This window comes from Lissotriton vulgaris, chromosome 12 (assembly GCF_964263255.1).
Source record: "Lissotriton vulgaris chromosome 12, aLisVul1.2, whole genome shotgun sequence".
NCBI classification, from domain to species: Eukaryota; Metazoa; Chordata; class Amphibia; order Caudata; family Salamandridae; genus Lissotriton; species Lissotriton vulgaris.
The window spans coordinates 714,266,492-714,288,728 of NC_141700.1; the positions used below are offsets into that span (position 1 = coordinate 714,266,492).

The 22,237-nt window shown below is 45.1% G+C and overlaps 1 protein-coding gene across 1 annotated transcript in view; it reads right to left on the reverse strand.

The window, feature by feature from the left end:
* Window positions 1–22,237, reverse strand: part of LOC147678095 (hydroperoxide isomerase ALOXE3-like) — a 194,875-nt gene that overhangs the window by 74,071 nt on the left and 98,567 nt on the right. The window lies entirely within an intron of this gene.

The window sequence follows — 22,237 nt, forward strand, 5'->3', positions numbered from 1 at the left end:
TTATAGGAATTTTAATAAGAATACACTGTCTAGAAAATATTTTCCATTTGTGAGTGCTGTCATCTTTTTCTCTTCAGAATCATCTACCCTACTTTTGTGGATTGTCCACTTAGAGCTTATTACTTTCACCTGAGTGTTTTCTGCATTTCAAGGAATTGGAATGAAGAGTCTATTAATGTAGGAAATGTAAATAAAAATATCTAAAAAGCTTTGCAGTAATGACACAGAACAATTAACAGAGCTAAATGTGTGTATTCTTAATCCCAGGATATACCCACCATGTGTATATTGACAATGACATATCTGGTCAGCTGCATGGAACTTAAAATGTGAACTGCAATTCCATAAACTCAAATTTATTGGGAGCCCAATGTGTTTTCAATTTTTTGTTATTATCATAACATGTTACTGTTATAATTGGTTCAGGCTACATATTAATGCACATGAACATACCAATGTTAAAAATGTTTAGATGATTTTGTGTATAGGTAAATTGGCAACATAAGGCAATTCCATAATTTTATGAATCAAACACACAACATAATAGTATTTTAAGTTCTGGTTCCTATACCGAATACGTCTGTCCTGATGCTCTCTCTTTAATTGTTAAATCCAAGGGATCATAATTACCACAAAATTTTTATTCCTAAATTCTTAAAACCTTCATTTCACATTTGTAAAACTCCATAATTTTAGTCAAAATGTATTTATATCTAATTATTTTCTGCTATGTTTGTGGTCTAGATACAGCTATCTGATAGTGTCTTCGTTAAGTAATAACCATAGGGTTCTTACTATTTGTTTTTGAGTATTCCCTTCATGGAACCAATATGTTTTACTGCTGATGTAGGAATTTGTATATATGCAAAAGGTTGTTTTGCAATTAATAAAACTTTTGATGTCATTCATTCTGTGAGGTCTGCATTAAACAAGAGAGTTGTTTTTCGATTTGTGTGATTATAATTGCAAAGTCCGGGTGCATGGCTTACGCATCCAAGCAAGATGGCAGCTGTCTTCTGAGCTCCGTATATTCATGGAGCTACAAACTTTATTATCTACCGCATTGAGACCATGCCCAGCGCTCTTGCAGCCGGTCTCCTACAGAGCTTTGTGGTGACAAGCATTTGAGTCAACGGAAGTCTTTACTGACCCGTTTCTCATCAATTTTCATTTTCATTGTGGCAAAATTTTCTCTTCACTCGGAAGCTGCCACAATTTTGTGCAATGCAGCGCTTGTCTTATTTTTTCCACAGATGCCTCATGCGGCGAATAATATCTGGGTGAGCCTTAATTCATTTCTCACCATTTTTCATTATTTTACATGCTCCTCTGACTCCTATCATGATTTTATTTCAAACCAATGCTGCGGTGCTTTAATTCTATGGTCCTTCTCCGAACCTCCAATTCTACTTGGTCCTTTGGATTTCTCATTACCAGCATGACGCATAGAATTGGTTTGATGGATTAAGCATCTACTACTGAAGTCTATGTTTCTCACAGAGCATGTAATTTGGTGTTGGTTGTTATTACCTCCTTTTATTCCTATATAACCCTACAGTGCCTTTTGAGCATAAATCATAGTTGGATCAAGTCTACATCTACTTTCTCTTGTACCTGTTTCTGAGGTAAAGTGAGTGTGCTCTCACCTGCTGTGAAGTGGTTTCTCATGAACCCTTCCTTATACCTCTCTGGACAAATTCTATCCTATTGAAAAACCTCCTCATCGTCAGGCACACAAAATTAACCTACATTCATTCCTACATAACGCTACAGTGCCTCTTGAGCATAAATTGTCGCTGGATCCAGTTTGCATCTACTTCCTTGTATGCCTGTTCCTGAGGTATATTGAGTATATTTTAAGCTGCTGTGAAGTGGTATCTCACAAGCCACTCATTATACTTCCATGGACAATCTCTCTCCTATTCAAAAACTGCCTCATCGTCAGCCACACTTCATTAACATGTCTAGTGACTCGCTCAGCCTATCCAGGGCATCCTCTTCTGGTACCAAACCAAAAAGAGTCAAGAATGATCCTCCTTTTCCGATCAAGTCATCTTCAAACCCGGTCCTGGTTAAAATTTTGGACAGACTACGTGCACTCAAATAATTCATGAGTACCACCAACGAAAAATTGCAGTTGATTGAGGACCGATGGATCAGCATGGAATGCAAAATCACTGAAATGGAACAACCTGTGGGACATCTCTGGGACATGTCGACTAAAATTCCTCTGTTGGAACAAGAAATCCAAAAACGTAAACTTCATACTGAGGATCTTGATATCATAACAGAAGGAATAATGTGTGTATTTATGGTTTACCGGAGAATATTGAAGGCCCTGATCTTCTCTCCTTTTTGAAGTTTGCCGGAACTCTTAAGGCTTCAGTCTCCCAGTCCTCTAAACACCCAAAGAGCACATCACCTTGGTCGTCATCAGCTGCATTCCACCAAACCACGTGGTATAATAATGCTCTTCTTAGAATTCACCGACCTAATGTGTGTACTGAAGAGTGCAAGAGAGAAACGTTGTCTTGTTTGGTCCAATTACATCTTAATTTCTCAGGATCTTTCTAATGCAACCAACGATAGACGTAAGGAATTTTTGGCACTACGTCCTCTAATGAGATCTCTGAACATCCACTACGGCTTACTACATCCCTGTCTCTGCAAAATTACCTATGAAGGTGTTTCTTGCTCATTTGAAGATCCAACCAAATTAAAGTTCTTTTTGCTAACCATCACCAGGCAACTTATGGACACAAATATATAATGTTACTTTATCGTTACAGTACGGTTATTAACCTCTCACTGTTGTTTCTGCTTTTATTCCCTAGTTCTGTTTTTTCTTGTACTGGTTTCGTGGCCGAAATGTTCTTTGTTTATTACTGTCTTTTTCTCTTCTGCTGTTGTTCTTTACTTCGGGTGCTGACATGGCAGTTTCTATTCTCATTCTTTTTTTCTTTTAGATCTGGCTACATGTTCTTGATCTGTCCCTTCTTTGCTCTACCTTCCTTATTCCTCTCTCCTTCCCTCTCACTCTTACCTATACTTTCCATTCCTTTTTTCTTTTTCTATCCCCTTTCTCTTTTATTTGTAACTTTATAAGGGGTTTTTGGATTCAATTCTCCAAGTTTTTTGTAACCCCCTTATATTACTCAAATTTTAATAATCAGGGTCTCCTTGTTTTCATTTATGTCTTTGCAGTGTTTCTTCATTGTTCCTGTATCCTTGTCTCTATGCTACAACATGTTTAATGTTGTGTCGTGGAATGTCCATGGTCTAGGTCATCCTATTAAACGGCAAAAGGTACTCTCTCATTTATCGAAACTTAATTGTCAAATAGTTTTTTATAGGAAACTCATTGTAATGATATTGATTCACTCAAACTAAAACGCCAATGGGTCTGCCAAGTTGTTTCCTCACCTGCTCTTAATCGTAAGCAAGGTGTTGTCATCCTTTGTCACAAATCCTTAAAGCTTCAGGTTTTAATGGGTAATACTTAATGCCATGTTACATAATGAACAAGTCACCATTTTTAACATCTATGGACGGGTCAAACCTGAGCCAGACTTTTGCACATTATTGAAATAAAATTGTCTTTGATTACTAATCCCAATTTCATTGTTGCTGGAGATTTTAACAATTGGCTTGATCCTTTTTCCAACAGGAAATCAAATTGTGAATTTAAACCTGATAAATCTCATCAAGCATTTCAATCGGCTATTGCCTCTCATCCACTTTATGATGTATGGAAAACAAGTAATCCAGATAAATATGAATTTACATTTTTCTCTAATGCTCACCATACCATGTCATGTATTGATTATGTTTTGGGGCACTACATGGCGCCGGACTGTGATGGCCGCGCCGTTTATAAGTCCGCTCGGGCGGACTTATAAACATAAACCCCATCCCGCTAATACATATCGCCCTGTGACTTGTACCATTCAGCAGCGGAAGGTCCACTGGTGCTGCGGTGCAAAATTGAAGCTGGCAGCCTGTTCTATGCCCGAAATATGCGCTGAAGAGCACTGGCACAGAGCGTAAGCTGAAGATCCTGGAGGTCTGCGCCGGCTGGAGGAGCTGCGCGAGAACGCTGCTGCACAGGCCCGCCCACTGGGCTACCGGCGACGCTGCGCAGGGGCCCGGAGATGACTGAATTGACCACGGGGATCGATCCACATGTTGAGTAGACCTGCAGAGAGAGATACAGACTGATCAGCGCATTACCTGCACTTTCCCCTGAGTGCGCGGGCGGCGGCCGGAGGCAGGAGGCAGGAGAAGACGCTTGTGACCCGGAGGGGGAGACGGTGAGGAGCGGCGGTGGCGGGAGGCACCGATGGCTCAATATTGCGGTGAGCCCTGGAAGGCAGAGCAGCGACGCGGGAGAGAACATGGGTGCACAGTGAACGAGGACATTGCACTGGCGACAAGTGTCGAGCCGGCGCTGCCATTTTGAATTCGGAACAGTTATTAGGCCCCTTTGACTGACACAGGCGTAAACTACCTCCACGGGGGCTGAATTGAGGATAAGCTGACCCCGGTGATGCTTGCCTACTGGGTGCCCCTCATTGAGGCCTGTTGCCCCCCCCCCCCACGCCTATCGGTGCCCTCGGAGACAGCACGCTGCGGCGGCGTCCCCTGAGGAGGAACAGGCCAACCACTGCCATTTTCTGAGGGGTGCAGACACACGCCGTCACCAACAAGAACGGATGCCGATACAGGCCACCTCGGGGATGAGAACTGCCAGTGCCCCGCTGCCTGGTTGTGGTGCCTACCCGCAGTGGGCCTTCGATTCTTGGTCTGCCTTGCTGATTGGTGCTGCCACCCCGGGCCAGATCCTGACTGCCGGGCGGTGGTACGGGGCGGCCTGAGGGGCCACACGAGTGTGGGTCGCCCGTGGAGACAATAACGGTGAGCACCTCGACTGCTTCCCTACGCAGCTGACACTAGCCAGACGCGGACCGCAGACACTAGACCGTCATGGGCAGGATGGAACCCAGACAGGCGAAGCTAACATTAGATGCACGTAAAACGCCCAGCACTTCTTCCAGGGAACAAGGGGGTGATGACCCACCGGAGACCGGGGATGAGTGGTGGAAGGCTCTTCTAGTGGGGATGCAGCAGAGCCTCACCTCCATTAACTCTAAAATGGACGCCATGAGCAATAAACTTGAAGCGGTCGTGGCAAAGTTGGACAAACATGAAGAGCACCTAAAGGAGGCAGAACACAGGGTGTCTGAATTGGAAGATGGAGCGGGGACCAGCTGGCAACGCATGCTACAAATGGACAAACTGCTAAAGGTCATTGCCGAGAAGAAGGAGGAGTTGGAAGGTCGCTCCAGAAGAAATAAGGTTTGAATGCTAGGCCTAGCAGAATCCACCAATACTGGGAGGCTGGCAGATTTTATGGAACGACTACTGGCTGAGCTGTTTGGGAAAGACTCCTTCTCTGCGCACATGGTCAATGAAAGGGCCCATAGATCACTGGCGAAGCGTCCTCCCCCAGGGGCCCCCCGCGCCCGGTGTTTATGCGATTCCTTAATTACCGCGACAGGGATACAGTATTAAGACTGGCGAGAGAAAAAGGCAAAGTGCGGTATGAAAACACCACCCTGTCATTCTATCCCGACTTCACCCATACCGTGCAGGAAGCTCGTCGCAAGTTCGTCGGTGTGAAGAAAAAACTACAATCCCAGGGCATTCAGTACGCTATGCTGTACCCCGCGAGGTTACGGATCCAACATCGGGGGACACCGCACATCTTCAACACACCACAACAGGCAGAGGAGTACCTTAAGCGAGACAGGCGATCGACTTCCCGGGAGGAGACAGTGCGGAGGTGCTCACATTCCCACTCACCACTATCGGAGCCAGCATGACGCTGAAGGCCTGCATGAGAAACTGTTTTCGGCAGCACAGCCACAGTGTTTTTTCATGGATGCTCTGCAGAGCGGTGGTGCATAAACTCAAATGCTGACCTCTTTGCATAATACCGCACTTTAACAATACTTTAGCAGTGGAGTATACTGGGAGGGATCGATGGTCGGCATTACGAAAGGAGGCGGAGAGAAGGCGCTCAAGATCCCACTCACCACTATTAAAGCCAGGCTGTCATTGGAGTACTGCACAAGACACACCACCTGGCAACGCTGCTGATATGGCCTTAATGGACGCTATACTGATTGGTGAAGTATAACTACAGTTTCTACTATGTGCATATATTTGGCCGCGCGAACACTCGCCTCCGTCCCGTCAGACTGACCCCTGTGACCCAGGTGGTTGTGGATAGGTGAGATAAGGAGGCTGAGTGGGCATGACTGTGGCCCCTGGCGGTCCCCAAACGAGGGCATTCCCCATAAACTTTTTTCTTTCTTTGTATGTTTGGTTCTATGAGAGTAAAGATGGCATCTGTTGAGGGGGGAGGGTGTGGGGGGTGGGGTGTTTGTTCCTGGCGAGTTGGGGCAGCTGGTGTGGGAGGGGTGGGGGAGTTGGGTGGGGGCGTTCCAGGGGAGAAAGATTGCTGGGAGTTAAGATGCTGACTGCGTGCGACCGAGAAACTACACAGATCGTGATGAGTGATAGCTATGACTGAGACGAGCACTCCTGGCACTGATCTTCAAGTAGTCTCCTGGAATGTGAGGGGACTGAATGACCCCAGGAAACGCAGGCAGGTGCTAGGTTATTTGGAGCGTCATCGTGCTCAAGTAGTTATGTTACAGGAGACCCACCTTTCGTGGGGAAGTACGCCCCGGTTTGCATCATGTATGGGCGAATTTTGCGAATCAGCGGTCTGCGAATTCACGCGAAATCGCCCAAAAATCTGCGAATTTGCAGATTTCCCAGCAAAATCGCGGATTTTTTTGCAATTTGTACCATACTTAACTGGAGTACTTTCTACTGGCTAATCAGTAAGTGCTACCTCGTTGGGTAAATGTATAGTGCTTTTCCTGCACTACAGCTGCATAGGGCCAGAAGAGTTGCCTCCAGTGACCATGTGTGTGTAACTTTGCCATCGCAACGAAGGGCACCGGGGTCCCTCGAGTGAGCTGTCCATCATAGTGGGTAAAGGGCGGGAAGACGGTGCACACCGCTAGTGTGTGGCGGGGGAAACGGGGGGCTTCTTTGCGAGTTTACATGCCTCTTGTGTGTATAAAAGGTCAGGCACAGATTAGAGCAGCAGATGAGGAGAAAGAAGCTACTGGTTACAGGAACTGCACTGGGATTGCGCCTGTGAAAGTCAAGGATGCAAAGGCCTCTATCAAGCATCATAGCTAATTTTCGACTGTAGATTTGGGGAGAAAGCACACCTGCCCAGCCTCGACAAAGCGCACAATGTTTTGGGGCTGATTAAGGAGTTACTGAATTGGACCTTCAACTCGGGCACCTGCTTTATCTATATCTGTAGGTGCTTCCTGTTCACGTTTAATTTTTGTGACAGGAGCCTCGTTGTCTACTTGTAACTATTCTCTGACCCTGCTTCGATGGTCAGAGCAGGGTCAGAGAATAGTTGCAAGTAGGCAACGAGGCGCCGCTCAGGAAGCACTTACAGGGTTACAGCAGGTGCCCAAGTTGAAGTTAATTTCTTTGTAACCATTTTGTAAATGGTTACAAAGAAATTAGCTTCAACTTGGGAACCTGCTGTAACCCTGTAAGGGCTTCCTGAACAAAATTTGTCCCGCTCATGGATTCGCAGACTTTGCGTGATTTCGCGAGATTTGCAGATCGCGAAATTGCGGATAATCTGCAAATTTTTGTGCCACACTTAATCACGTTGGGCTTCCCATAGCTGCTTTGCATTCTACTCCAGCTATGCTAGAGGAGTAGCCATACTTATTAAATGTGGAGTCAAGTTTGTTGAGGGGGTAAGGAGGCAGACCCAGACGGAAGGTATTGTATGATTTGGGGCAGACTGCATTCGCACGATGTAGTGTTTGCGAACTACTATGGGCCTAACATAGATGATGCTCACCATATGCTCATGCTCCGAGGCAAATTACACACGCTTCGACATAGATACATCTTCTGGGAAAGGGACTTTAACACTGTAGTAGACCCCAGACTGGACCGCTCACATGCTACCGCAGCACATTACACCAACACCCAACGCACATTGCGTCACATCGTAACATCTGACCATCTGCTAGATACATGGCGCAACTTACACCCCACATGGCTGGAAGGGACACACTATTCAGCTGTACACAATACCTGGGCCAGGTTAGAATATGTTTTTGTAACGAAGGACGCAGCACACTGGGTAAGTAAGGCAACACATCTGGCTAGAACGTTCTCTGACCATTCCCCTGTGTTAGTTGTGATAAAGCCCCCGTTAGATCTTTCCCCCTACCTACATTGGAGACTAAACCCCTTGCATCTGCAGGACGCTGTTTTTTGGGTGGAGATGGAGCAGGAGATTACTGACTTCTTCCCCAGGAACACAGACTCAGTGGCCAGCCTAACAACAGTGTGGGAAGGGTTTAAAGTGACTGTGCGCGGACGGTGCATTTCCAAGGGAGGGGACATATTGAGAGATCTCCGCCGCAACCTAAACAAACTGGAGATCGAATTAGGGGAGCTAGAGCGAGAGATACTGGGAGGGGACGTGGCTGGAGAACTTAAGGCTCAGCTGCGAGAGAAAATGACGGAACACATGGATGCGGTGGAGAGAGAGTGTACGTTTCGGGGGAAACATAATGTTGCTCGGAAATATGGCGAGGGTGACAGACCAGGAAAATCGCTTGCTGGCACGGTGAGACCCCCCAGATTCAGCAATTATGTCATTGCACTGCAGGATGAGCAGGGAACGCCGTGTGGCACTCTTCCGGATCAAATGGCTATAATGACGAATTATTATAAAAAGCTCTACACGTCGCAGCGACAGGCCCCGTTAAAACTCGGGGGATATTTTGAAGATGTAGCCCTGGCCTGGCTGGGGGACATACAGCGCAAATTTCTGGCCCTTGATTTGGAGGTGGATGAGATCAAGGACTCAATTATGTCCATGCGGTCCGGAAAGGCCCCGGGGTCAGACGGGATACCCATTGACTTTTATAAGACCTATGTCTCCATATTAGCACCCATTCTGAAGGAGGTATTTTATGAGGCCCTAGAGGAGGGTAGTCTACCAACCACTATGAGGGAGGCTCAGATTATGTCCCTGCTTAAACCTGGCAAGTCACCGGACGTTTGTGATTCATACCGGCCCCTTTCGCTGCTCAATAGTGACACTAAAATACTGGCAAAAGTACTGGCCACAAGGTTAAATCTCCTCCTGGAATGTCTGGTGTTACCCGACCTGGCAGGGTTCGTGCCAAATCGAGCCATGGCTAATAACCTCTGGACGCTTCTGGTAGTAGTACAGGACATAGACCCTAACTGCGCAGTGGTGGCTGTCTTCCTAGATGCCACCAAAGCATTCGATTCTGTAGAGTGGGATTATGTGGTAGGGACACTGTAGCATATGGGGATGCCAGAGGCCTTTTTATGCTGGATCAAACTGCTATACACAGCGCCATGTGCCAGGGTCTTGTTAAATGGCACCAGATCGGAGACCTTTCCTGTCTCCAGGGGGAGGAGGCAGGGATGCCCCCTATTCCCGATTTTATTCGCCATTGCAAAAGAGCCGCCAGCAGCTAAACTGCGGCAGCATCATAACCACAGAGGCCTTATATATCCTTCTAGGCAAGTGTTGGTGTCCCTCTATGCAGACAACATCACACTGTACATACATAAGCCACACGATAATCGCAACCCTGTCTTGCTGGGGATCATCAAATTTGTGCCATAGCTGGGGTGCAAATCAACTCGGGTAAGTCTGCTGTATTTTTCCTTACCGACCACACGCCTTCTCATCCACTAGATTACCCGCTGCAGTGGGAGACGGATGGCTTTAAGTATCTGGGCATTTATGTGACCCGGGATAAGGAGGCATTGATGAGGACGAACTATGGGCGCGCCCTGACTAAAGTGACGGATATTATCACTAATTGGCTTAGGTTGCCCCTCTCGATGGATGGGAGGATATCCCTAATTAAGATGGTCATATTGCCCAAATTTTTATATCTGTTCCTAAATATTCCCTATCATCCGGGTGCCTACTTTTAAAACACTGAAGACGAAATTGGTTCACCTAATGTGGGGCGGTAAGCAGTTGCTGCTGAAGCTGGACATCCTCATGCTACTGTATTGTTTCGGGGGCTTTGATGTACCCAATTTTGAGCAATATTATTATAGTGCGCAGGCTTACTTCACGGCATAATGGTCTCATCCTCCTCCATGCATGCCCCATTTGGCTGTGGAAGGTGGTTACATGGTCCCAGTCCCGACGTCGGGGTATGTGTTTGCGTCACATAAAGAGAGGGGCGTGAACCCGTCCACTGTGGATTGCACGGTCAGGGCATGGACCTGGTTGGCTCGGGCCGAAAGGGTGACTCAGATGTATTCCCCTAGAATATATTTGCGCAACTGTCCTCTGCTACCTGTTACAAATGAGAAGATATGCCAAAACCTGTTAGAGAGACTGAAATATGTGACTTGGGGCGACCTGTATATAGGGGGCAAATTTCAGACAGCAGAACAATTTTTTGGGGACGATCCGCACTCATTTATGGATCTCTTCATTTACACCAGGCTTAGACAAAGTGTTCATGCCAAAACTCCAGACTTTCTGAAGGAGCTGGACACGTTTGTGTCCCTCCATTTAATGCTGCAGTCAGAGGCTCCCACACATGTGATATCCCCGTTGTATGCGCGAGTGCGCACAGCCCCTCCGCGATTACTAGTGAGGGCTAGGAGGGAATGGGACACGGACCTTGACGAACCACTTACAGATGAGCAGTGGGAGTTGCCTTGCCTTCAGACATCAGCGGTCTTTGGCAGTAGTAGGTTGCACTTGCTCCATTTTAAGTTCCTGCATCGGTTATATCACACCCCAGCGAGGTTACACAAGCTCCATCTCAGGGACGATGACAGGTGCTCCCGTTGTGGCCAGGGCCCAGTTGACTTTATGCATCTGGCGTGGACGTGTCCTCAGGTGGCCAAATACTGGGGTGAGGTTTTTGAAGCATTAGCGGCACTGCTGAGTGTTCCCATTGAAACGACCCCTGTCAGGGCCTTGCTGGGTTTGGTCACTGATGTAGACACACCGCACCGCAAATTTTTAGTAATGAGTATACTCCTGGCCCGGCGACTGGTAGCATGCAGGTGGGGGAGGGGAAGGGCACCCAAATTTAAGACATGGATACATGATATGTTAACTTGTCAGGAATATCTCCAAGTGTACGCAGAACAACTTCCATTGAAGTCCCGGCCCAGGGACATATAGGGGCCCTTGGTGGCCTACTTACTGGGACAGCAGGCAGATGATAACAATGGTAACAATGACGGTGAGGCTGCGGGTGGGGTGTGAATCTGGAGTGTGACTGAGATTGTGACACTGATGTGCGGTTCATGGGGAAGTGTGGGGGATATGAGGGTAGGGGGGACGGGGTAGGCCTTACGGTTCTGTTGGAACTCTTTACACTAGCTCCAGAGACGATGCCTAGCTTGGCGAGCACAACTTTGGACTGCGACACCTGGCTCAACTATGGACATTTAGGTCTGTCTTGCACATCTCTCAGCTGTTCTTTTGTGGGTAGCATTAGGGGGCTGGGAGGGGAGGGAAGGGTGGGGTTTGTTCGTTGCTAATGTATGCATAATTTGTGCTTTGTATTGTGCATTTCCATGCAGCTAGATCTGCATCACGTATTGTTGTAAAGCCAAAAACTTTTCAACAAAAAAAATGTATTGAATATGTTTTTAGTTTCAAAGTCTCTACTCTCCTTCATCCAATCTTCTGAGATTGGGTCTATTTTTATTTCTGACTATGCCCCTGTCTCTGCATCCTTTGATTTGTCCCTCACTACTTCCAAGCATGCCGGATGAAGATTTATTAACTCCCTATATCTGACCAAACTTACGTTTCAGAGGCTACATCCTGTATAAACAAATTATTCCTGTTTAACAAGCCTAATGATACTTCTGTCCACAACAACTGGGATGCCTTTTAAGGCCTCTTTCAGAGTCTTTACCATTGCCTATACCACCAAGAAGAAAAACTACTGAATTCCCAATATCTATCTTGTCGCCAACATATCAAAACTCTTGAACATGCTTACTTCACGTCCAATAGTCCGACACACCTCCGGGATCTTGTCAAGGCAAAGTTCGATTTAAGTAAACTAGCTACTAATGATGCTTGCAACATTTTACTTAAAATAAAATCCAAATATCATGGGGGCCAAAACAAAGCAATTAGAATGCTGGCCAATTACTTAAAAGTGAAAACGGAAAGGAAAACCATTGGTCCTATTCGTAATACCCTCACTAACACTCTCCTACACTCTGACTCTGACATTATAAATGCTTTCCAGTACTACTATAACTCACTATATATCGATGATACTCACCCTTCTGAAAATGATATTCTGTCATTTTTTTATAATCTTTCTCCTCCTTCCTACATACCAGATGTCATAACTCTTCTGAAAAAGATATTTCACAGCAGGAGATTTCGAATGCCATTAAATCTCTAGAAATAAGCCAAAGCCCCTGGCCCTCAAAGCTTTTCTATTGAACTTATCTCCTCCTTTTCATCCTCTTTTGCTCTTCATTTACTTGAGCTTTTCTCCTCCTTTATATCAAAATACAAACCTGAAGGCTCCTTTTTAAATGCTCTTATTGTAATTATTCCCAAACCTGATAAAGATCATACCCTATGTCAAAATTATCGCCCAATCTCATTATTTCACTATGACTGCAAAATGTTTGCGAAACTTCTCGCCTCTAGACTAGATGATGTTACACCTTTGCTCATCAAACCCGACCAATCTTGTTTTATTAAAGGTAGGCTCTCTTTTGACAATGCTAGAATGTTCTCTAATATTATTACACTGGGGAAAAAATATCTGGACCCTCTAACTTCTTTATCCCTTGATGCTGAAAAGGCATTCAACCGTATAAATTGGCAATTTTGTTCAAAACTCTTCACTGGTTTGGATTTGGCCCCAAATTTATTTAATTTATTAAGTTATTATATTCAGAACACCGTGCCTGTGTTTCTGTTAATGGTTTTTTGTCCCTGTATTTTAGGTTACATAGAGTACTAAACAAGGCTGTCCCCTCTCCCACCTCTTATTTCTTTTATGTCTTGAACCTTTTCCTGAACGCATTCGTCACAATTCCCCTTTAACAGGTTTTCATCACAACTCCGATGAAATTATAAATTATCTGCCTATGCATTTGATATTTTGATCTATCTTTCAAAAGCCACCACTTCCTTACCCCCTTTTCTACCGGAGATTGAACTGTACTCCAAAATATCCGGCTATAAATTAAACTTCTCTAAAACTAAAGTCTTACCTTTAAACTCTTTATGTTACTAATACATGTTTTCTGATACCAACTTTAACTGGTGTCCGTCCAAACTCAAATACCTAGGTGTTTGGTTTTTACCCACCATTCCCCAAATTCTCTCCCATAATTTTAACACACTAAAACTTAAAATTCAAAACCTGCTCACTTCTTGCTCCCCTCTCTTTTTATCCTGGTGGGGCAGATTGGATTCTGCCAAAATGATGAATGTTCTCCTTATTCTTTTCTTACTTTCTTTGCTACCTTTTAGAATTTAGAATTATTATTTTGACCAAATTAACTCTCTCTGTAATAAATTTCTATGGAACAACAAACCTGCCCGCATTGCTGTACCTAAATTAACTAAAACAAAAACTGAAGGGGGTGTACGATTCCCTAATTTTAAATTATATCATACTGCTTGTAATGACCTGATCGTTCTGCCAATCACCAGGGCACACTTACCTTATCCCTTCTCAGGACCCAAAAGGACACCACACTTTACAATACTTACCTAAGAAAGGAATAATACTAACAACTAACTAAAGATATATGGCCATTGCCGAGGAGCTCACAAATAACAACAACAACAAAATATCCACGCACACCTCCCCATCCGAGAGGATTCGCAAAAGTCCACGCACACCTGCACATCCGAGAGGATTCGGGAAATAACAAACCTGCCAGGGCAGGGCTACACACACCTCCCCATCCGAGAGGATTCGGAAATCACAAACCTGCCAGGGCAGGGCTACGCACACCTCCCCATCCGAGAGGATTCGGAATAGCAGCAACACACGCTCCTCCTAACAAGGCCTGAGGTGGAATAATTAGAATTTCGCTCCTTGCTGAGAGCCAGTTTCCCTCCCGTATCGACAATTACCCATTGGACGGGAACTTACCCATCCTTCCGCAAGCACTTGGTAAAAAAGGGGCCCGACCTTCCTCCACAAGGAACAAATAATCATATGCTCTGGTTTTTTTTATCACACAATGATAGAATGACAAAAGAAAGAAATTACTAATATGTCACGATATGCCTTCTTCACAATAACAACTAAGCAATTGCTAAATGCAATCAGTAAAACATATAGGACTTACATGTATATAAATGTATGGAACCTGAAAATAGGAGAAGATAGTTAGATAAGAACAGTCAGAATATAAGAGTTAGTAGAACACCTCACCAAGTTTCTACACATCCCGTTTTCACTTCGCCAGAGGGGAGTCTGCAGGTCTTCAATGTGAAGGACTACCAGTGGTCGAGACCCGAACACCCCGTTTAGCACAAGTGGAAACGTTGGTCGAAGCTTCTAGCAAGCCTCGCCTCCTTTTCCCATCAAATTCCGTACCACTCCGCGCCAAGGCCAAAGCATCAGTTAGCTAGGCGTTTGTTATGACTCCGGGTTCGAGCGAGCATATTCCTCTGGCAAGAACCGGTCCTCTCTTTAAAGAAGGTGAGCAACAATTGGAAAGGAAAACATAGCCTCTCACCTAGAGAGGTTCAGAAGATGGAGACAGCTCAGAAAATGGAGTTGCTCAAGCAAAGGCCTCTATTCCCGCAAAAGAGCAAAATAAGTATGCAAGAAGTCGTAAGATCATGCCAAAGCCAATAGACAAGCCCTGCCATTAAGCAAGATACAGTCAGGCACAGAAAGAACATTATCGAGTCCTATTTTACAGGTAATTCGTATTATGTAGGCCTAGATAGCATCATATTAGAGCAAGATATACTGAGATGGTAGTGGGCAACGGTCATAATCGAACCGCTTTTATATAAAATGTCTCAATCACTACACTGCTTTTTTAATTAGACAATTGTATGCTCTAAATAAGCAGTATGAAGACTCAACAATACCTTGTTGAATTAATTTTGAGTGCTCCTTGTTACATGAATTCTCTTTTTATGACACTTGTTTCATGTCCAATTGTACCTTTATCTCAAAATACCCCATTTTAAAATACTCACATTACTTAATACACCCCTTATTTACAGATGGCTCCAACTTTCATCAAGCCTTCCTTGCCTCTTACATTTGGTACAATAAATGTATTAAGTTTCGCCACAAATCTTTCAATTTCAAACACTGGAAAGTAGGATATTTTCTATGTCCACCAAATGGTATCCGATAACTCTATCCTACCCTTCATTACCTCACAAGTACACTATACCTTACCCTCATCATTTAAATCCCAATACTCACAATTAGCACTGGAGCATCAATCATTCCTATTATCCAAAGATTTTCTAGATGACTCCATTCCATTTACCTCCCTGACCCCCCTTGTACAATATCTCCCCTGACTCTTGCCCCAAAGCTTCATTTATATACAAACTTTTAACTACTTATATAACTGATAGACACATTTTCTATACAATAGAGTGGTTCGCACTCCTGTTTTTTTCATAAAAATAATCCCTCTTCCTCTCCCCTTTGTTGATCTTGTCTTTCTTTTGATGGCACACTGTTACATTGAATTTATTACTGCCCTAATGTTTTTAAATTCTGGACTTCCATTTGGTTAACAACTTTTAAGATATTTCAATGTTGTGCTCCATTATCAATTCAAAATGTTTTTCTTGGATCCATGTCTGATGATTTTTGTGACTCTTCTTTGAAGCTGAAATTACTCAATCTCTTTATTGCTCTTGGTTTTAAAATTATTTTCATTTGCTGGAAAGATAACTTTAAAGTTTGTACATGAACATGGTGGAATCTTATTTGTAATCAGCATAGAGTTTCTGCTGTTTCAACGTTGACGTTATCTCAGAAAATCAAATCCGATTTACTTTGACTTCCATTTACTTCTTACTTATCTTCTCACCCTTCTTTACACTAACCACTCTTCACTATCTTCCCCCTCCATTCTTTTATTCTCTCCCTCTCTTTCCCCCTCTTCTCTTTCCCATTCTCCGCTGTAAAAATCACTCATATGGGTATTTGCTTTGTTATAAAATGATAATTACGCACTTACATAGTGCACGACTACCGGGAGGCATCTTGGCGCTTGTACGAATACCGGCGAGGAACACTTCCTGGCCTTTCCCTGTGAGGAGCCCACTCCTGGGCACCCCCAAGGTGAAGTCAGGCATCCTCAGCGTTGTTTGGGCCATTGTAGAGATTAAGCAAGCTATTGTCCAGAGGTGCCGAGTGGGGCTCATGGTCAGAATAGGCACCGAGGCAAGAATTATCAGGTCTGAGGAAATTGAGCCAGAGACTCGCCAAGGCAGGAATTGAACCCTGGTCCCGGCCAGACTACTGCATCAGGGTCTGCCACTCTAACCATTGAGCCACACTTCTCTACTAATACTTATGTACCTTCAATTCTTTTTCATTCATTTTTAATGCATAAGGCTGTTTCTCTATATGTACTTTCACCATTTAGATAAGGTTATCTCTTACTGTTCTAACATTTGCGAACATGGTGTCTTTATTATGCTATTTATTCATCTTACGCAAAAGGTATTTTTGGTACTCTCTTTTATATCAGTAAAAATTAATTAACAAAAAAAATTGAAAATTGCACATTTCTAGGAGCCCTTTGAATTCCTTGAAACCATGAATGTATTTTTGGTTTAATATGCAACACTATCAGGCGAATTGAGGGTTTCGTTTGTTTTATCTGTCAGTTGCAGGTGTGCTCCAATATTAGCTTGATCTGGCGATCCAGTTTCAGAAGGTGCCAATGTTTGATAAAAATTTCAGTGGAATATTTAGGGCCTGATTTAGATCTTGCCAGATGGGATACTCTGTCCCAAACATGATGGATATCCTATCCACAGTATTAAAAGTGCATTATATCCAATGGCACTTGTAACACAGTGGACGGAATGTCTGTTACATTTGTGGTGGAGTATCCCACCTAGCAAAATCTAAATCAGACGCTTAGTCACAAATCAGACTGAATGTACTGTAGCAGTTTCTGATCTCCTTTCTGTTGAGGTTGAATAACTCATTATGGTTCATTGGCTGTACTCTAGTCAGAGCTCTATTGATGACCTTATTTGAATGCCCCTTTGTGTAGTGAAGAGTCTATTAAAAAACACAAATCTGCAATCAATTCAAATTCAATTCAAATATTTATTTTTGTGGCATGAAAGTGTAAAACAGTATAATCGCACAGAATGAATAACAATCCATCACAATATAATACTACAGTTGCACACAGAGTGGAAAAATTACTGTACTGCACATTTTGGTATGCTTTGACAAAATGTAAAAATCTTTAAAAATTGGATGTATAATCTTTTTTCTAGGCAGAGAATAAAAATAGCAAAAAATACAATATGTAGGGTCAACTAAACAGCCTTCCCATCGCAGTGGCACCTACATAGTTCAGATAAAGTGCAACGATTGGCAGGAAATTCCACTAGGAGAGGTAGTAAATTAAAACGGAAACTGGTGAGGAGAAAACATTGATCTTTTATGAAGAGAGATACTGTTGAAGGCCCTCATGAACGTGCACCAGATTCTACGCATGCACAGTGGATTTAGAATTATCTAAAGAGTCTCTCTTTGAAGTGGCCTCTCATAAAACACTTGCTTTAAAGTGCTTTTAACAAGGTGGAGGCAAGACTCTTTGGTGGTGGGGGGTGTGGCCAGCAGGGGCAGCATGGCAGATGTGTATTGGTTTTGCTCCACCATTTATCCCCCTAATTCAGCATATTTCTCACTATATTCAGCTTTTCTTGTCACAACGCCGAGACCGAAAGTCCAGCAAAACCCCAGGCAACAGTGGAAGCTCATGTGGGCTCCGAAGCCGAGCGACGCACTGAGGCCGAAAGGGCACAGCCTGAGCTGGGCCTGCAAGGCACCCTTCATGTAGCTCCGGCCGGAGGAGAATGAAGGGGCAGGATTGCTGCAAGAGCGGAGCGCGTCGGAGGCTGAGAACAGCGATCCCGGAAAGCAAAAGAGGTAAGGGGTGCTGTCTAAGGGGAATTTACACACGGCCCTGGTGGATGGAAAACACTGGGCTGGCCCAGCCACAGGGTAAAGGAAATGGCTGCAAAGGCATCAACCGGACAGTGAGTTGAAGACTAGTGTGGAAGTCGGAGATGGACCCCGCAGTATTTTTGCTAATAGAAGGGGAGAACCGCGGTGGCCAGAGACAGTTCTAAGTGGAGAAGACAAGGCCAGGGTGCGGCCTTCCAAGGAGATTAGACAGCAGATCTGACCGGAGTGTGAAGCGCAGTTGACAGGGGGTTGCCCCTACCTGACACCCGACCTGGGAATAAAAGAAGCTGAGTACATCAGCCCCTGGGCGAAGCAAAGGCAGGGGTCACCAACTGTGGATATGGCCTCCAGGAGTTGAGAAGACCCGGCTGGCCTACCATAGTGGAACAGGAGAGGGTCACAAAAGCGTGAACTGTGTGGCGATCCCGGTGCACGTGGGTTTGCTTTGGTGGAGGCCATGATCAATGCGCCTGACAGACGCTCGGTAACTGTTTGGACAAGCGTTAGGAGCCGGAGCTAAGACAAGAGGTTAATGTTGGGGCATACTCTGCAAGGGGAATCAGTCAGTGAGTGAAGACAACAGCAGCTGGTGGGGCCTGTATGACGCATGGGGGCCTGCAGTAAATGGGGATCCCGGAGATTGCCGGATAGACAGAAGGGGAACAGTGGGGAACAGCGGTGTGCAGACAGCTGTCTGAGGAGCAGCTCGGAGGCACTAAATTGCAGCAAAAGATCATTGGAACTGGGGCAGACTGCTGGTGGTGGACCCATGCATACAGTTAATCGGACAGACAGGATACTGCATCACAGGTCAAGAGAAGCCTACACCACTGTATTTACGAAACTGGGGCTGCACCTTTTACTGCTGGAGATTTTGCCCTAGTCCAAAGCATTGGTGGGGTGGACCACGCACCTGGAAGTAGTGCGCCAACCTAACCTGTTCAGTGCACAGAGATTCCAGCAGTAAGTCAGAGGGTTCAGTTGAACTGATGGGATGCACCAAAGGAACTGGATCGAGGGCCACCTCACAGGCTGTTGGCCTGAACTGAGAATATCAAATGCAAACATAGGAGATGCCGAAGACCCCTGAAGATCAATTTGACGCTATCCTGAATGCAAAAGAGCGTTGTAGAGAGTCGATGGAAACCAAATTGATAAAGTTGCATTGGACCTTACACTGTTGCTTGCTGACCACCGGAAACTAAAGGAATGTGTTACAGCTGTGGAGCAAGACAAAGCAGAACTGAAGCCTGCCACAGAATTTCAGGAGAAGCAACAAAGTGCACATGAAGCCAGAATAAGATACCTTGTGGAGCCGGTGGAAGACACAGAAGGCTGCTCCAGGAGGAATAACATGCGACTGATTGGGCTGCCGGAAGGAGCGGAAAGTCATGATGGGGTAACCTTCATGGAGAAATGGCTCAAGACCATATTACCATCTTTCACATTCTCCCTGTTCTTAACCATTGAAAGAGAGCACAGCGTCCTGGGCAGGAAGCTAGCTCCAGGTGCCAGAGCAAGACTGCTCATCTTTAAACTGCTGCACTTCAGCGATCGAGACGTGATCCTGCGGGAAACTAGGAAATTAGATGAGGTCAAATTCGGGAGTACCAAGGTCCTGTTCTTCCCCGACTACACAATGAAGATCCAGCAACAATGAGGGACTTTCCTGCAAGTTAAGCAACATTGAACATTTTTTACTCATTGCTATTTCCCGCAAGACTCCGAATGGTTTTTGAGGGGAAGTCTAGGTTCTAAGACACACCTCAAGATGCTTGGGACTGGCTAGAAACTTTGGGGCAGTATGCGGCCCCACGGCCTACAGGCTTTCAATTGCATGCAATGGGGAAGCAAGTGGAGAAAGACTGCGACGGCCTAGGAAGTGACTCCTTGGTCTCTTAGAGGCACCTGACCTGGATCGGATCCGCCGGGAGCGACAGGTTGTGGTCAGCATCGCGGAAAATTGGCAGAAAATGCAGAGCTGAACGACAAAGCTGACACTTCAGTTCATTCCTCAGAAAATAGGGCCGCGTCACCGGCGGAATTGTCAGACTTCTTTTTGTTACGAATGTCTGACGTCATGCCACAGACTGCAGATGGTAGTGTATGACATAGACGGAGATTGGCACCTGCATCAAGAACGGTCTCATGAGCTGCTTAGATACTGTTCCTTTTTACTGTCATACGGTATAGTGTTGCCTGCCCATAGAGGAGTACACTGTGAACTGCATTCTGTCCCTGTGGGTTAATCTCCGCTACACATATCTTCCTACACATGATTAGAAGTCACCTGGGGATTCACAATTGCATGCCCTGTGTGTTTACACATCCCTCCTTTCCTCCCATCTATTGGGAACTAGTAGGACATGCAGTTGTTTTGCTGCCTGTTTGGTTTGGGCAACACCCTATGGTTAGGGGGCTGCTCTTATAATGTTCTCCCCTACCCTTTTTTGTTAATCCCTTTTCCTTTCAATTGCAGGAGTCACTCTGGGGGGTATGAAAGATGATGCAGCACATATCCGATTCATACTCAAGGGTATATGCGTAGGCTGAGGTACATTTCATTTCTTACATAAAAAACTGCCAGGATGGATCACATGATAATCACATGGAATGTGCGGGGATACCGCACCCCATCCCGCAGATATGCGGTATACTCATATCTGAAACGGCACAATGTGCGTATAGCGCTCTTACAAGAGACACATTTAAATGCGGTGGAAACAGCCAGACTACAACATAAGTGGAGGGGTAAAGTATATGCCACAGATTACTCTTTATTTGCACAAGGGGCACTAATTTGGATTCACCCAGGGTCACCTTTTGCAATAGATGAGTTCATTACTGACAATGAGGGTAGATATGTGCTCCTGAAGAGCAGGTGATATGAACGTCATATTCTGATAGGAAAGTAGAATGCCCCTAATATAGATCAAGGTCAGTTTTTTAGCCTGCTGTCCCAAGAGTTGAAGAAATGGTGTGAGGTTCCATGGTTACTTGGAGGGGACTTTAATAGTGAACTGGACACAGGTTTGGATAGATCCTTCCCCCCACTTAGAGGTACGTCTGACACAGCCAATCGCAAGGTGCTGAGTGGATGGATTCGATTGATTGATGTCTGGAGACATCGCAACCCTGATGTGAGGGTGTACATCTTCTTCTCAGTGCCTCATAATCTGCATATTCACTTAGACAGGTTTTTGACTATCCATCCTTACTTCCCTACATAACAGGCTCAGAGTATACACACTCTGATCTTAATCCACACTGTTTCCCCATGGCCTGGGGGAATGGGATCCCTGGCGTCCCTCCATGGAGGTTACAACCGTGATTCTTGAAGACTCAGTCTTTCGGTAATCAATAGTGGAAGCTGTAGGTGGGTACTTTACACTTAACTACAAGTCTGCTTTGTCCTCTCTGGTGGAGTGGGCTGCCATGAAAGTCACTCTACGAGGAGGTGTCTGGGATTGGGCTGTGGGCAGAAAAAGCAGAAAGAGTCGGACCTACTCACAGTAGTAAGGGAGCTGTTGGCACTAGAATCTCCAGTGGTTGTAGATGCTGCAGATACTCCTCATTGTCAGAGGCGTGCAGGAAACATGCTGAACTCTTGAAACGTCAGCCCTGTCTAAATTCTGTGGCACACTCAGCGTCTGCACATGCTAAGGTGGATCACTCAGGACCTCTTCTGGCCTGGCTGGTCAAACAGGAACAGTCGGTCGGACCCATCATCGCCCTCCTGTCTCAAGGTGGAGGGCGAAATTTACTCAACATGAAATACAGTGTGCACTGACCACACATTTCACACAATATATAGGTCCGCCTTGAGTGTCCCTGAGGTAGCGATACAGGAGTTTATGGATGGCCTCTCTTTTTCAGCCCTAACTCTGGAG